We start from the raw sequence: 17,500 nt of genomic DNA, 5'->3' as shown, positions 1-17,500 counted from the left end.
GAATTGAAAAGAAAGATAGTGGCTTGAACCGACCCACCATTTCCAATCACAGCCAATCAACACATTGCTACAGAAGCACAGGGGGTCAAAAGAAGGACATGTCACTGCGGCCCTCAGGAAGTCAGGACTGCACCACAGCATGATAGACAGCTGCAGTCAAACAATGGAACTTGCTTTTACTTATTGGCATTTCAATGTTATTCGCCCTTGTCACACTGGGCGAAAACAAGGCTTTGGTTGTAGAAAGTTTGGAAAGTTGTTGTGAGTGAATCACTCAACGGAACTAAGAACTATTTTTTCATCGTTTCCCAAGACACACAGACATCCATCGGCAGTGTATTGCCAAAATAAAGGGTGATGTTGGGCCGTATTTTGACATTTAGCCAAGATAGCACACCAATCATTTTCATACCTGTGTTATATGGGTGGTGATGCAGCCCTCTATACTAATATATCCTTTATACTGATCTCAGGATCCGATTTCCTTCATTAGCTCACTTTTTGATATCCATCATTGTGAACATTGATGCTAAGGTTTTTTGTCCAAGATATCACGATTGTTATCAAAGCAGCTCAAATTGTATATGACACTATAAGTGAATGTAGCATGACAGCAGATCTACCACCTCAACTTCCAATTGGCACTGAGAAGGTTCAAAATGGCGCTCACGTGACATAAGCTTATTCCTCACTGAAGTCGCTTTGGATAAAAACATAGAGCTAAATGGATTGATGATGTAATTATGTAAATCAACAATAAGCAGGTAATAGGTGGCTAGTTTAACATAATGTAGTTGGAATAGAGTCATGTAAAGGATTTTTTTTTAATCACAGCTGTAACTCCCATTAACGGCAGAAGCTACCCTGAATTAACTTCCTTAGCAGCATGATGTTGTCAAATATATCACCAAAAGCACCATGCAGCAACTTTGAAGCAGACTAAACACTGTTGGGAGTCAGCTATTTTGTTTGTCAGGTTTAGATTGCTTAGATTGCTCGTGTGTGTGTGTGTGTGTGTGTGTGTGTGTGTGTGTGTGTGTGTGTGTGTTCGTGCGTGCGTGTGTGTATGTGCGTGTGCGTGTGCGTGTGTGTCTGTGTGTGTGATCAAGACAGCTCTGTTAAATATTCAGACAATTAGCAACTAATGCAAAGCTCCGTTAGTTGTGCTTTCATGAGTCACTTTGCATTTATGACGTTAATTGCCAATCCCCAGAACACTGCTAATTCTCTGTTGTTTCTGTTCATCCAAAATTGGGTCCTGGAAACAAATTTCCCACTTTAAAGAAAACAAATACTTCCGGCATCAAAGCAGTGGATGATTCCGGCCCGGGTTCAGGCATTGATTCGGCCTGGATCCGATAGTTTGGTTTGTCTAAGCCTCCATATGGGTAGCCTAAGGGGAACCCAACCTCCTGACAGACTCCATAATGGGCCTGTAAATTGAGAGCAGTGGTGTTTGGAAAAACCTGTTGTTGTTAGCATCCAGCTGGACCCATGCAGCTGGGCAGAGCTGCTACGCTGAGGAGGAGAAGGGGAGATTTATTGTGTAGCTACTGTCTCTCTTCTCACATTTACACTGCAGCCTCAAAAGCACATCAGCATGAAGCAGAGATTGAGGCTAATTCACTCAGGGCCGGCCATGATCTCTAAATTGAAGAAGCTCCCTCCTGTACCCTAAACCTGGCTGATGCAGCGCATGGATGGGCACAAAAAGGCTGTCCACAGTCTGTTTTCCCCTAGTGTGCGGGTGTGTGTGTGTGTGTGTGTGTGTGTGTGTGTGTGTGTCTGTCTTTGGCCTGAGAAACACTGCGGCTAAAATTTTCTCTGAGCCTGGCAGCCTCTCTGCAATCTGTTGTCGAAAAACTGCAAGAGTGTGTGTGTCTTGTTTGTTTGTTTGTGTGTTTGTGTGTGTGTATGTGTTTGTGTGTGTGTGTCTCTCTCTCTCCCTCTGTGTGTGGATGTTTTTGTGCATTTGTGTGTGTGGACAGGCAGGAAATGTAGGCTGTTTCCATGGCTCACTGCCACACCGACACTCCTCTGTGGTTCAGTGGGTGGTGCTCTCAGCAGATGGGTCCTGTCAATCAAAGCTTGTTTAGTTCAGCCAGCCAATCAGGCCTCTGCCAGCAAACTGAATAAGCAAGAGTGAATGCTTTTGGCTGAAGCGTTACAGATAAGGTCCTGCTGAGTAATTAGCAAAAGCCAGAATTACCTCTATCCTCATTTGTTTGTTTATGAATCTATTCATTCTTGGAATAATTTGCTTGTTCATCTTCATGAGCACGCATGAACAGGAGCATATCTGGTTCCAGAGATGCTGCAGTCACAGGTTCAGGCTCAGATCATCAGTGAGGCAGTGCATGGATGCGTCTTGTTTAAAATGTGCATCTTTCAGAGGACACAGCTGTCTCCGGGGGGATCCAGTGAATTATGGCTGGATCTGTTCCTCAGCCATCTGCCGCTCAGGTCATGAGAGCCTCAAAACTGCACAACTAAGTTTAGGCAAAACAAGAGTTGTTTGTTCTCTTTATTGTAATGGATATAATTGTTAAATGCATAATAGACCATTACCAACACTTCTTTTCTTGAGCATTTAAAGCGTAAGTTTTAGACAATACCTTTAGAGAATGCTCTAATTTAAGGATGATATAAACTCACAGTGGGACTGACAGTATTGTTGGCAGACAGTGGCTGTGTCTCAGATGGCGTATTTCTGCACTCACAATACCTAATTTGAGTGCATGAGTGCATTCACACTGAAAATTTTAACGACACAAAGTGCCTTGCTAGTCCCCGGATGGTGCACTCATAAAAGTGAAAAAGCATAGTGTGGAATGGTGGATACTTAGCCCTCACCACAGTACAGCCATGTCACTGTTGAATAGAGGACACTAATAAAGTTTTCACTAGTTTGCCCGTCGGTATGATTGCTATGCTGAGTGTAAGCTAAGTGTGTGTTTGGCATGGTAGCTGGCAGGGGTCCTGGAATGCCTGAAGCGGAGATCACGATAGAGCGATGGCCGCTTGCACCCCCCCCCCCCCCCCCTTTTGTAAGGAGGATGAGTAACTGGGCTATCAGTGAAATGGACGAGGAGGGATAATTTTGCGAATGCCGGGGTGTGTGATGGATGGATAAGGAGGCCGGCTATATCATGGCGCTGTCAATCATCCCTAAGGGCTCCTCCCAAACTTTGTTTAGAAAAACATCATATATTTAAATGTTGCGATCTTCATTTCTGTTAAGTGCACGGAGTTGGTATTCCATTTAAGATGACACTATTCTGTTGAAATTGACACACTCCACGAGTAAGCACACAGAGCACTGCAATAAAGTGTATTGGTGTATAAAGTGTGTGAAGGAAGTACGCCATCTGAGATAGGCCTACAGTGAGTTATGTACTCTGGCTGCAAACTCATGAGTCATGATTTACAGGCCCAATAGCTGTCCCTTCTGTTGCCTGCTCTTAATGTGACAGTCTGGGCCGTGCCACTGGGCGGCCATCTTCTGTGCCTCTGATGCCCGTGGTGGGGATGGAACAGCAGGCAGTTAGCGTTAACAGCAATCTTGTGATTATGACGGTCACGCCTAAATTTGTCTGCAAACTTCCAACCGGATGTGGAAGCAGATAGTTAAGTGGTTAACGTAATGGTTTAATAAGTGGGATTCCGGGGTACAATACCTGTGTAAAGCATTTTGGCAGAGATAGTTACTTAGTAGAAGTAGAAGTGTAAGTGTGCATATGTACCAACATCTCTGCAGAAAATAGAGCAATTTAAAGAAGAAAGCAGTTCTCAAACAGAGGTTTTGATTGCAACAACTAGCTAGCTCACGCACAAGGGTGTAAATAGTACACATTACTATACACCAGGGTCCGAATAGCATCCACTTCTAATTATACAGTGGTGCAAATAGCATACATTATTTGTACTAATAATGAAGTGAAAATAGCCTTTGTCCATCAGTACTTACACCAGGGCCTTTGCCTATTTGTTTTCATATTATTTCATAGAATTAGGTACAAAACAAAATTGTAGACATGTCAGATAGACTATGTTTATTCCCGGTTGACGATGTGTGTTCATTTTCTGTGTCTGTATTACTGGGGTTCCAGTGTCTCAGCTCCTATGCTGATCCTCTATCCACAAAGTATACAGAGGAGTAAGATTTTACACTTTTGAGTTTGTTGGATCTTTGGGCTAAAAGAAAAATCACAGATATTGAGTGTCGCCATTTAGTAGCACACCAACCTATTAAAGGGACGAGGAAGACTCAATGAGTCATTTGATGTCATCGGACTGACAGAGTAGAGGCTGCCTGATTAAAGAAGAAAGCTGACTTTTAAGCTCAGCACTCAACACTTAAACTTTAAGGCCCTGCAGTACTCGATACACACTTTTCTGGTTAGAAGGCCTTGGACCCAAGATGTGTATCAGGCTCTCTGTAGGACCGCATTAGTAGATGTTTCAGACATTGACTTATGTAGCACACTTAAGAAAAAAATAAATAACCGGGGAATACTGCAGTTCATTAGTTTCTATTAGATGATGCTGATGAGGAAATTGTGGATCAACATAATTGATTCTAAATCCATCAGCTTGCAGTGAGTATCTGGAGTGCTGAGTTACCTCTGCAATAGCATCACCCACATCCTCTCCAGTGTTTGACCCATATAGACTGTAGGCATTCGGCTTCTAACTCACATCCATCTCATTAACCTAATAACGACTTGAATCTTTTTTAATTTTAGCCAGCAGCAGCAAATATGTCATATTTCTGTTTTTATCAATGGTATGTATCTCCCTGCCAAAAGTGGGGTGGCAGGTGTGTGTGTGTGTGTGTGTGTGTGTGTGTGTCAGTGTGTGTGTGTGTGTGTGTGTGTGTGTGTGTGTGTGTGTGTGTATGTGTGTGTGTGTGTGTGTCCATGATTGTGTGTGTATGTGTAGGAGTGTGGGTACAAGAAAAGAAGACAGCGAAAGTGTTTGTGTGTATGTCACAGCGAATCAACAGACTGGACACATTTACTTCCTATCTGATCTGCCATGTCATCTGCAATGGGACCTCCTGTCTGTCCGTCACTTGATTTACTCCTCTCTGTGTCCGTCTCTGTCCTGTGTACTCTAGTGTCCACACACACACACACACACATACACACACACACACACACACACACACACACACACACACACGTCCTGTGTACTCTGGTGTCGCTGCATGTTTGTCCTGACCACAGTCTGCCCTGTTCAGTCAGCAGTCACTCAGTCACAGCACTGTCCAGTCAGGCTGTCTGAAGGCCAGTGCCATTGATCTATACCTGATCTATACCTAAACCAACAAAATGTCTACCGAGCCTTTTTCCCCCTGAGAGATCTATGTGTCTGCTACAGGAGAGGACAGTGATTAATCCACGCGCACAGTTAAACCAAGAGGCCTGTTGGGACTCTGGATTATTCTCTGCTGTCGGCCATTTTGGATGGGCCTGGATCACACTTCCATATTTCAATGCCTGTGTTTTGAGGAATAATGAGGGATTTTGACCACATTTAGGGATGCCGGCCAGTATTTATTCCAGACAGGACAGCTCATTAAACAAGCACTCTGGTATGAAGTGATTACATTCAAAAACATACACAGCCCTTTAGAGAGAGTTTAATTGATTTAAAGTGTATTGTTTACTTATGAGGTAAATAAAATAGATCTGATGGGCCATTCTTAAGCTTTGTTCTCTAACTGAAAGTGTGGTCGTTAATGAAGCACTAAAACCAATCTCATGAAATACGAGTAATTCAATACGCGTGGTAAGTCATTCTGAAGTGTTTTTCTCACCCTGTGAGAGTGATCCTGTTATCCTGTGGAAAGCCTGCTGTGGTGAAGGTGTGAAGGCAGGCCCTGATCAAAATTCTTGTGTGTGTGTGTGTGTGTGTGTGTGTGTGTGTGTGTGTGTGTGTGTGTGTGTCTGAAAGGCTGTTGTGATGCAGTGAGGAGTTATTTTCAGACTCATATCAAAAGGTCTGGTGCTTCAATGCCCATTCCCCTCTCAACAGTCAGATCCCTCACTTGCATTCTCACTAATTGCTATTTGTTTCGTGGGCCTTGGGTCCACTGGGAGAGTTGTTCTGGTTCATTTGTCACCTACCATTATGAAGTCTTTCTGCAGCCAAGACCCACTTATCAGTGCCCCCCCTCTCAGAAGACCTAGAACTTTCCACTCAGCCTATGGAAATCAGACATGATGACGTCACAGTGCTACAATGCGTGCACTTGGGGGTTGTTTGTGTGTGTGTGTGTGAGAGAGAGAGAGACAGAGAGAGAGAGAGAGAGAGAGAGAGGGCGAGAGAGAGGGCTTCTTCAGGTCTGTTCTCCAGAGTGATGTCCTTCAGAGGACATTATTTCAAATGAGAAGAGAGCTGATACTCTGGCCTAGCCCTGATCCAGCTTGTCTCTGTTCACATTACATTTTTGTTTTTGCTGACGTTTATGTCATAAACACGAGCTTTTTTAAAGCTATCGCTTGGCAACGTCGCAAAAACAGCAGTTTATTTCCTGGTTTTGGAACAGAGAGCATTTGAACATTCGGACTTCTAACGAGCCGTACCCCAGACCACTGTTTTCTAGCGGACCCTGGTCCACACCTGGGTTCGGTAGACTGCGTTCACATTAGCAAAAATCACCGAATCAACGGTCCAAACGAACTCGGGTCCGGACCAAATGGTCTAGTGTGAATGCACAATGAAATGTACAGCTTTTTAAGGATGCTTCCAGTGGAAGGGTTTTAAGAAATCATGAAATCTTAAGGAATGTTACCACTTTCCTCTGACATTCTAACCTCTTGGAAGCTGGGAGTGTTTACATTTTCACTGGCCTATTTTGACCAAACCCAGAGCCCATTCTGACATAAGTAATGGCCATTTATGAATCACCACTTTACCTCAACTGTGGTTTCATGACATTTCGTTCCGTACTTGTAAAGTAAAGTAAAGTAAAGAATCTGTACTCTATGACCTGTCTGGGTGGCTTTCTGGGTCTGGGTTACAACAGGGAAGTTGAGGGATATGTGAGTGTGTGTGTGTATAATGCTTTAACGGTCAAGTGGAAGACACTTGTCCTTCAGGCTTCCACAGAGACAGCTACAAATTACCCAGCCAGCTCACAAGATTAAAAAAGAGAAATAAAAAACATGGAAAAAATTGTGTGTTAAATTATTTACATCTGGATATACAGTAAGTATTAAGTAAACTTAACACTTACAATACATACATCTGGATGTACAGAATTTATTTGTTTGCAACCAATTACCTACCTATTATCTAGCAGAGTGGCTGTGCAGCAGATTGGAGCTGAGTGGCGCACGTAAAGTTCATTACTCAGCATGTTTCTCCATGTTTAATTCAGCCCTCGTTTGGACTTCCTCTGCGTTTCCTCTCATCACATTCATATTTATGAGGGAGGCTAAATATGTTAACGTGTTGGTAAATAAGACTGCATGCTGCTAGAAGGTTCATTATCAGAGGATATATATCTTGGGCAATGCAATTACACTGTGTACACACAATATTGGCAGACATTGGCAAACAAATGATGTTCCGTCTCATAAAGTCATGAGTTGCAGTTTTTCAACACCTAAAATGATCTCCAGTTGGCCATGTTGGATCAAATGGCATATTAACACTTTCCCATTCATCTCTGAATTCATTGTAGCCACTAACACTGGACCAAGTAACTACTGATGACACAAACCAAGCATCTCCGTGCTTCATCATGACTACTGATGACACATTAAACATCAAATTGTTATTTGGGTTCCTAAGACCAACTAGCACAACTATTAACATCACCAAGGTCGTGGATTCAATGTCAAGGTAGCAATGGAAAAATCTCTTAACAAATCTCAAAGCTCTCAAGTGCTGGTTAACTTAGTTGATGTAAGGCTCGGTCAGTACGATAAAGATGGACGCAACTGTCCCTTGTCTCCGCCGGGACCCAGTGAACTCCCACAAACACAGCTGTGCCACAAAGGTCAGAGCGGCTGCTGGCCAGAGAGGCGGCCGTCCACTGGAGGCTCCGCTCCTCGACCGTGTGCTGCTGACCACGCTGCGGGGGTAGACAGCGTGGTTCAGAGAGAGGGGGCAGCCCGGGAGGCCCCATGGGGCAGCGGCTAATGGCCGAACATCCCCAGCGCAGGGACGTGTCACACAGGGCCACTGCGACAGAGAGAGGAGGAGAGGAGAGGGGGAGAAAGGGAGGAGAAGAGAAGGGTAGAGAGGGAAATGGAGAGAGAGAGAGAATGGGAGGAGGGGAGGAGGACTGGTGGGGAGTTTACTGATGAAGTTCCGTAGCCTGAGGCTGTCCGGTGTTTGGGACTGTCCAGAGAGGAAGAGAGAGAGAGGGGGAATGCAGTGTTTGGGACTGTCCTGAAATGTTATTGAGGCCAGTTTTCACCCCTGAGTCGACACCAATGACAATGTTGGTGTTTTTTAATGACTCTCTCCTCCTTTACCTCTGCCTCTACCTTCTCTCTTTTCTCTCTCCCTCCCTCCCTCTTTCTTTCTCTCTCTCTCTAACTCTCTCATACACACATACTTTCTGTCTCTTGCTCAGCTCCCCCCCCTTCTGCTTCTGTAAGCAGCACTACTGCAATGCAGGGGTTTAGTGTAGCAGGGAGTAGAGATATCTCTCTCTCTCTCTCTCTCTCTCTCAGCTTTTTTTACTTTTTCACTTCCATCCTTTCTGTCTCTCTCCCACTATCCCCCCATTTGTTTGTGCTATCTCTCTTTTCTCTTTGCCTCTCTCTCTCTTTCTCTCTACCTGTCTCTCTCCCTCTCTCTTTCTCTCTCTCTCTCTCTCTCTCTCTCTCTCTCTTTCTCTCTACCTGTCTCTCGCTCTCTCTCCCTCACCTTGCTTTGCAGACCCATTTCTCTTTTCTTCAATTTATTTTCTCCTTTTGTCCTCTTTGTGCCTCTTCAGTTCTTTTCAACCTGTCTTGTGGACACTGTGTCTTCACACATTCACCTACACACACACACACACACACACACACACACACACACACACATACTCACACTCACACACACTCACATTCACACTCTCACTCTCTCTCTCTCTCTCTCTCTCTCTCTCTCTCTCTCTCTCTCACACACACACACACACACACACACACACACACACACACACTCTGGCCATTGTTTAATTCAAGGTCTATAACCCTTTGTGGGCTTTGCTCTTGTGTCCCTTTCCCAAGAGGTGAACAGGAGGTTGGACAAACTGAAGACAAAATGCAATAACACGCGTAACGACAGAGGAATACAAAACTGTGTGATCTGACTGATTATAATTTGAATAGGATTAGATTAGTTCATATTTCATACGTTGAAATATGCCTTAGTCTTTATTTTCAATTATGTTTCTGTGCAACCGATATTGGATTACAGTCGTATTAAAACTCAAAGTAATTGGTCTTAAAATTAGAAGCTGAGGTTCTCCATTTAAATGAGTGAGGTGTTAATTTTGGGTGGCTTAGAGCGCAGCATTTATCAGAGTCTGACAGAACTGACATTCACTATCAGAAAATGGAGTTTGATTAGAGCACAGAGACCTTTTTAAGAGTCAACCCGCTCTAACACTTGAGAAATATTCTGTTGTAGGGAAAATATTTAAGTACCCTAAGCTTACTTAAATATCACTGTTACATGGCCAACTTTGTCCTGTAAGTAAAATAAGGTCTGTACATTTTATACATAAGCATTATTTATTTTCTTCACGATAGTGTATATGCCACTGTAATGTTTTTTTTCAAAAGTCAGTATTTGTTAACTGGCTTATTTCAACGCTGAAATAAACAATTACATCCATTCCTTTTTTAGAGTAATGAGCAAGGTTTTTAACAGCCCAGAACATCAATTCAATCTCATCGATCTTTAAAATGGCGGACATGGTTGCACAGACATGGCTTCTATGCTGCATCATTCTTTTCTCCAAAGGGAATTCTGTTGGAGAGGATCCATTTCATGAACCATGATAAGAAGTCCTATGAGTATTTAATAATCTTCATTTATTTTTAAAAGGGCTTTGGCCATTTTAATAGCTTCGGCATTCAACAGATTTGATACATAGTGTACTGTGGTTCAATAGTCTGACCGCAAAGCCTAGTAATGATACACCACAAAGATAGTATATATTGATACCAGTTCAGTAATTCTTTCACTCACTATCTTACAGGAACTCTGCTCTATTATATGATTGCAATGACCAAACATATTCAACTGAAAAGAAAAGAGAAAATACTTTTCGGATATTAATCGGATGCAAGCTGAGCAAACAAAACTAATTTCCTTCAAACAGCCATCACACGGTACGCAGAGTGCTAAAATATGCTGCATATTTCCACGCAGCAAAATCGAGTGTGACGGGCCATAATTTCATGTCACTCTCAGAAATGAAAGACGGCACAGGGGCCGAGTGAACGTTGAGATCGAGGAGATCAGCGGTGAGAAGTTGTGCCGTCAGCGGGTCTAATCGCACGCAGTCCTCACCCCGTCACATCCACTGCTGTGGGCTGCTAAAGCAACAGCTGCACACCAGGCCTCCAGCCCCACACTAACACAGGGCCCTGTGTCTGTGGCCTAACTGTGTACTAAGTGTCTAATTAACCTTGAAAATGTAATGCAATGTAACATTTGGCTGAGATTAATGGTCATATAAGTTAGTGTCAATAAAGTAGGTGTGTACTCAATACTTAATTAACAGTTAATTAAGTGATGAGACTGATGGTCATATAGGATGTATTTCAGATAAGGCCAGGGCTCTAACCTTTGCCAAAACAGCGACCTGGGTAATGGTGGCTGTTGCAGGGTGATTGCATCAATGGTGTGTGTGCTTAAAATTGAATTCATATGGAACATGTAACATTTGATTAACATTAAACGAATGAGACTGATGTTCATATACTGTAACTAAGTTGGTGACAATGGTGTAACTGTGTACTTAGCACTGTGTACTTAGCACACTTAATGTAGTGACGAGATTGAAGTTTATATGAGTAATATTTCAGGTATGATTATGATTAGGGGTAAGATGAGTAGTGTTATTCTGTAGGTCATATTGTGAGGTATGATTATGAAATCTAGCACAGTATGATGTTTTGCACTGTAGTATTGGCGCTGAGTATGGTGTCAGATTTCATCGAGCCAGAGGCTGGATATGTCATGTCAGAGGCAGGGGCATCATGGCCAGGGCCCAAGTGTATGAGTATGTTTGTGTGTGTGTGTGTGTGTCTCTGTGTGTGTGTGTTTAGGAGTGTGTGTGTGTGTGTATGGGTGTGTTTGTGTGTGTGTGTTTGCTTAGGAGTGTGTGTGTGTGTGTCTGTGTGTGTGTGTTTGCTTAGGAGTGTGTGTGTGTGTGTGTGTGTGTGTGTGTGTTTAGCAGGGTATGTGTGTGTTTGAGTGTATGATATCTGACTGGTGTGAGCTTGCTCTCGGCTGCTGATTTAATCTCTGAAGAAAATTGAAAAGTGTCGAGCAAGCGACTGCAACACTCTTTACAGGCTGAGTCCGAGTGGGAGAAAAGGCTTATTGCACTAGCACTCCAACATGGCCGCCGACTCCAGGTCAGATCTGGCCCCGATCTGGCCCTGATCCGGCGTGACTCCACGTATCCAGTTCCAGCAGCCACTACCTAGCACTTTACAAGCCTGTCACACATCTCCTGCTCCTCCCAACCTCTCTCTCTCTCTCACACACACACACACACACACACAGCTCACACTCACACCTCCATCTGTTGTCCTCAACATGGCTTTATTATGCGCATAAAGATGACCCAGGCGTTGTATGAAGTGGAGGCAGAAAGTCATTTTCAGAGTCGCACATCTGAACTGTGAGAGGACCACTGGCTGTGCTGCGGGAGGCAAAAATGTATCTCTTTTTTCCCCTGTGATGTGTAAGATAACCTCTCTCTGGGATCTGACAGCTCTCATGAAAAAAATCAATACTCTGAAAAAACATGTCTCATAAAGTCTTTGGCTAAAGTTGCCAACCAGTCAAGTGGTGTTAAGAAGCATGTGTCACAGAGTGTGTGACTCTTGGTATTAAGAAGCATGTGTCACAGAGTGTGTGACTCTTGGTGTTAAGAAGCGTGTGTGCCACAGAGTGTGTATCTCTCTCTGAGTGGGCAGTCAGGAGGAGAAACTCAGGGTTTCTTTGCCTGGCTGCGGTCAAAGTGCAGCAGATTGGATTGGATTGGTCGAGGCTGTTTGCAAGTGCTGCTGGGATTGTGAGACGCTGTGTGTGTGTGTGTGTGTGTTACGAAGTGGAAAGTCGACCACAGCTCTAACTCATTAGGGGCACTTGGCAAGTCGCAACGTAAAACACATACATGGACAGAACTGCTAACCCCACACACTAGCCCTGTGTGTGTTGCAGAACTTGATAGTAGATCCTAACCTTGCGTGAATTTGTGTGTGTATGCCAGATTGGCAGGAGCCTCAGAGAGCGGTCAACATACTGTACCTGCGGTGCGTCGCACACCCTGCCCGGTGGTCTTCGTATATGCTGGACCAGAGCAAGCAGCTTTGTTGCTTCTCTGTTCAATTTTGTATTCCAGACACAGAAGGTTATTCTCATGCCACAGGCTTACCAGGGGGCTACAAGCAAAAGAGGGAGAACGCAGGCCCTGCTCCCGCCTTGACTAACTGTGTGTGTGTGTGTGTGTGTGTGTGTGTGTGTGTGTCTGAGAGTGTGTGTGTGTGTGTGCGTGCGCGTGTGTGTGCGTGTGTGTGTGCGCATGAGTGTGTGTGTGTGTGTGTGTGTGTGTGTGTGTGTGCGTGCGCGCGTGTGTGTGTGTGTGTCTGAGTGTGTGTGTGTGTGCGTGCGCGTGTGTGTGCGTGTGTGTGTGCGTGTGTGTGTGCGTGTATGAGGATGGTTGATGGAGGGGTGAGGATGTCCTCCTGCTTCCCCTGTCCCAAAACTGGAGTGTGCTACAGCTCCTTCTCTGCAGTGTCTTTCCCTGGCAGGCGAAGGGCGAAGAAATGAGGCCAAACACACACACACACACACACACACACACCCCTACAACTCTCATTCTCACACAGACACACAGACACACACGCACGCATACACTGCAGCACACAGAGAAAAGGGCTATTCCACAATTCATGTTACTGTCTTACTGATATGCAGATCCAAACACACACACTCACACATACACACACACACACACTGCAGCACACAGAGAAAAGGGCTATTCCACAATTCATGTTACTGTCTTACTGATATGCAGATCCAAACACACACACTCACACATACAGTACACACACACACACACACACACACACACACACACACAGACGCACACACGCACACACACACACACACACACACACACACACACACACACACACACACACATACCCCTACAACTCTCACTCTCTCTCTCACACACACACACACACACACTGCAGCACACAGAGAAAAGGGCTATTCCACACTTCATGTTACTGTCTTACTTATGCAGACACGCACACAAACAACCACATATTCACATACATAATAAAACAACCATTCAATATAACATATTTAAATGAGCACAATATACTCACACACACTTTTGCACATGCACACCTATTTGCTCATGTGCATCAGAGAAGTGTGTTCACACATTCACACATGTTCACCACACACACACACATACCACACACTCACATCCTCATCTTCACAACTACAGATACTGCCGTGCTTACAGATGTTTTTTGTGCATCCGAAAATAGCCCGTCCGGCTCAGATGGAGACAGAGAGAGAACAAAGGATGCATTTGTGTGTATGTGTCAGAGTGTGTGTGTGTGTGTGTGTGTGTGTGTGTGCTCAAACACTTGTTCTTTGCACGCTCCTCAGTGTTAGTGGAGGGATGATGAAAGTAATGTATCACTCTGCTGGATTCTGCATGGCTGCACAAAGGTTGGGCCGGCGAGGAGGAATTGCTGACAAACGGCACCAGATTGGTTAATTAGACACTGAACCCGCCTCCCAGCGGACCGGACTTCTCTGCTGGTACTCCGTCATGTTGACCCAGATCTGCACAAGGGGATGGGGGAAGTAGGATCCTAGCATTCAGGATGGTAAATTAAGCCCAAAATCAGCTTCTCCTCACACACACACGCACACACACACACACACACACACAAGCGCACACCCACACACACACAAGCGCACACACACCCACACACACACACACGAAAGGTAACAAAGCAACAAATAAATATAGCTCTGCTTCTGGGAGTGTGTTTATTTTTCCTTTGACCTCTTTTCCAGCACTCTGACATTGTTAGATACCCGTCTTGGTACAATAACATATGGAGTGTCAGCCTCCTTTCTCCTCCTTTCTCACCCTTGTGCTCATACCCTCCCCCCCCCCACCCCCCCCCCCCCCCACACACACACACACACACACACACACGTCCTTTAGCACTTCTCTGGAAAGTGTTAATGATGACATGCCAAAGCAACAGCTACCTGAATAGTGTGATGACAGACATCAGCTGTGTGTGTGTGTGTGTGTGTGTGTGTGTACAGAGCACTAGTGCCTGCTTGCTGATTGAGGCATGTTGGGGAGGCCATGCATGACTGCAGGCAGTGTCTAATGAGGTGTCTCTGACTGTCACACACCCATCTGACCAGCAGGTGGTGCTGTTGTCACAGCGTCAGTTTGAGTGCCACCTGATATATACAGTACACACATCAGCCCTGCTCTCTGCTGCATGATGGTTTGGATATACTTAGCGCCCCGCAGACTGGCAGTAATTTAATCAGTGAGACACGCATCATTGATGAACCGCTAACTACTATACACACACACACACACACACACACACACACACACACACACACACACACACACACACACACACACACACAAAAGTGTGTGAATTAAAATGCAGAGGGATGTCCTCTGCAGTGGGGAGCACAGAGGCATGCTGGGTAGACACCCCGAGGACGTGTGAGGTGAGGAAACAGACTTTCACAAAATGGAGGCTGCGGTAGTACATTCCTGGAAGTCCATAAATTAAAGTAAATAGACAGTAAATAATAAATGAGAGGAATGAACACAGGGGTAATCATTTAAGTAAGAGAATCAACTCCTCTCCCACTGCAGACACTAACTATGGTTTAGGGGAAGACTGAGGCCTGATCTCTACCCAGATCCACTCCAGATTTACTCCACATCCACTCCAGATTCACTCCAGATTCCCTCCAGATTCACTCCTTATTCACTCCTGATTCACTCCAGATCTGGGCTGCATTTGGGCCACAGCGCCGTAGTAGCGCCACCATCCCACACTGTATACAGTATGGGTCTAGTGCCCATGGGCACCAGATGTGAGTTTGACCAGGGGGTTGTTTCATTCCCCATCATCCTCTCCCACTGGGCTTTTCTGGGTCTCTTGGGTAAGAGAAAGTATACACGGTGATTGGCTCAAAGGCACAGTTTTGACCTAATAAGCACCAGATTCAATTTCACTGACAGGAATGACATCCTATCCGGCAGCGGCAGTGACAACTCTGTGGAAATAAACAGCAGTCAAAACTCAGCAACCAAGCAGAAAGCTGTCAGCAGAACAACTTTTCGACATTTTCGATTATTTAGCTTAGAACTGCTATGAGGAAATGCCAGACACTGGTTTTGACAGATGTTTGTTGTCAATGTGACTGTTCAATGTGACTTCCGGTTATTCACCAACCCGGAAGAATGGAGCTGGCCCAGATCTGATCCTGGTCTGGTTTGGATCTGGCACAGAGTAGACAGTACGTCACCATCGGTCAACTGATCTGATCACCAGTGTCTTTTTTGCAGTGCCTTCCCAAAATGCTGAGAGTACAGTATTTTTTGCATTGTATGACATTTTTGTGATTGTTCAGTATCCAGATGAATATAATATTTCTTTTGCAGTTCATGTGAAATGAAGTTCCTTTAATTATTTTGGCTTTTTCACAGCTTAAAGAACTAGGCTGTGTTACTGTAATAATATATACTTTTATGTATACTTTTATGTATACCTGATGTATGAAATAAGCCTCCAGAATGTCAAACAGCTCGAAGCACTTCAGAGGCCTACAAATCTTTCATGAGGTATTTTTATATACAGGCCAAGAGAGTCAATTTGCTCATATGGAAGCCATTAAAATGCATTTGGGAACATTCACACAATTATCTGATAGCTGTAAAATAATTGTTTTGCAGACAATAATTATCCTTGCGGGTCTCAGTGCCTTATATCAGATTAAACCCCAGTACACTGTATGAATACATTCACAATTGTCCAATTGGACTCAACAGAACCAGGTCATTTGGTCATCATTCCCCTGAGATTTGGGCCTTTATAGACGGCTTGCTCCAATGATAACGGAACTGAATATTATAGTGTCTGACAACTAGAGGTTTGTTTCTAACTGTCTATTTCAGTAATAGCTGTCAGTAGGTAAAGCAACTGGAGGTATTGGAAAAAGGTTCCCTTTTAAGCATGATCATAATATCAGTAATAAACCTCAGAAAAGTGGAAAAAATATGAATATTTGTCTCAACTATTTTTTATGGTAAAACCATTTTAGTTTGGCTTGTTGGCAAATGAATGTTACGACCAGTTATGTCCTACGTGTCCGCCTGAGCGTCGTTAGGTCATGGGTATGTGCATCATGCTCCAGGATAGAGACACCTTTTCACATTAGTGATGTAACACTGAGAGCTACCCTGTACCAGTGGACTTGTAACCTAAAAACACAGCACCCCACAGGAGAAGCATGCTACTCCAGCGGATTAGCACTGGAGAAACACATCACATACATGGCCAAACGTCAATAAAGAAAATCACATAACTACCCACATTTATGAACCTGGGAGAAACACATGGAAGGAGGGCATTGGCTCATCAGAGGAGTGCACTACTGGTCTAGCATTATCAACAAGACACAGGCTGTCACAGCAAAGCATGCAGCACAGCTAACTCAACATCTTGTCAACATCCTCTTGGCTGAAAATACACACTGCGTTTACGATAATGCCCACTAACTCTGTGGCCATGCCTGCATAGGGAAATAGGCCTACGGTGAGACCGGTCACTGTCACACACTTTACTGCAGTAGAGCCAGAGTATCCTTATAGATAACCAGTCTGCTGTGGAACCGCTGGGGCCTGCCACACTGCTGTATAGAGTACCAACATGGAGAACCACACTGCACTAGATACGGAGAAACATCATGAGGGAACCACACTGGAGTGGAGAATATGTATCGTCATGGAGAACCACATTGCAGCAAAATCAGTTGTGGTGTTCTAAAGAACCTCTCGTAGCTGTAGTGCTGGTCTAAAAGGGTAAATAAAACTGCACCAGTAGCTAAATCTCCACAGACAAACCCACTGCAGTGGTGTCCTTCAGATTTCTGGCAGAGTTCTGTGGCTTCAGAATGTACGCTGCTAGTGAATGTTTTCTCTGACTGAGTGCTGTCACTATAGCTGAGAGTC

The 17,500-nt window shown here is 44.4% G+C and overlaps 1 long non-coding RNA gene across 1 annotated transcript in view; it reads right to left on the bottom strand.

Moving 5' to 3' along the window:
- Positions 1–14,430: 14,430 nt before the first annotated feature.
- Positions 14,431–17,500, bottom strand: part of LOC121707314 — a 17,835-nt gene continuing 14,765 nt past the window's right edge. Inside the window, exon 3 of the long non-coding RNA XR_006031295.1 lies at positions 14,431–14,443. This is a non-coding gene — a long non-coding RNA (uncharacterized LOC121707314). The remainder of the gene's footprint in view (positions 14,444–17,500) is intronic.

This window comes from Alosa sapidissima, chromosome 4 (assembly GCF_018492685.1).
Source record: "Alosa sapidissima isolate fAloSap1 chromosome 4, fAloSap1.pri, whole genome shotgun sequence".
Classification (NCBI taxonomy): Eukaryota; Metazoa; Chordata; class Actinopteri; order Clupeiformes; family Clupeidae; genus Alosa; species Alosa sapidissima.
Note: the sequence above shows the minus strand (reverse complement) of the source record. Positions and strands in the feature narration are given on the sequence as shown.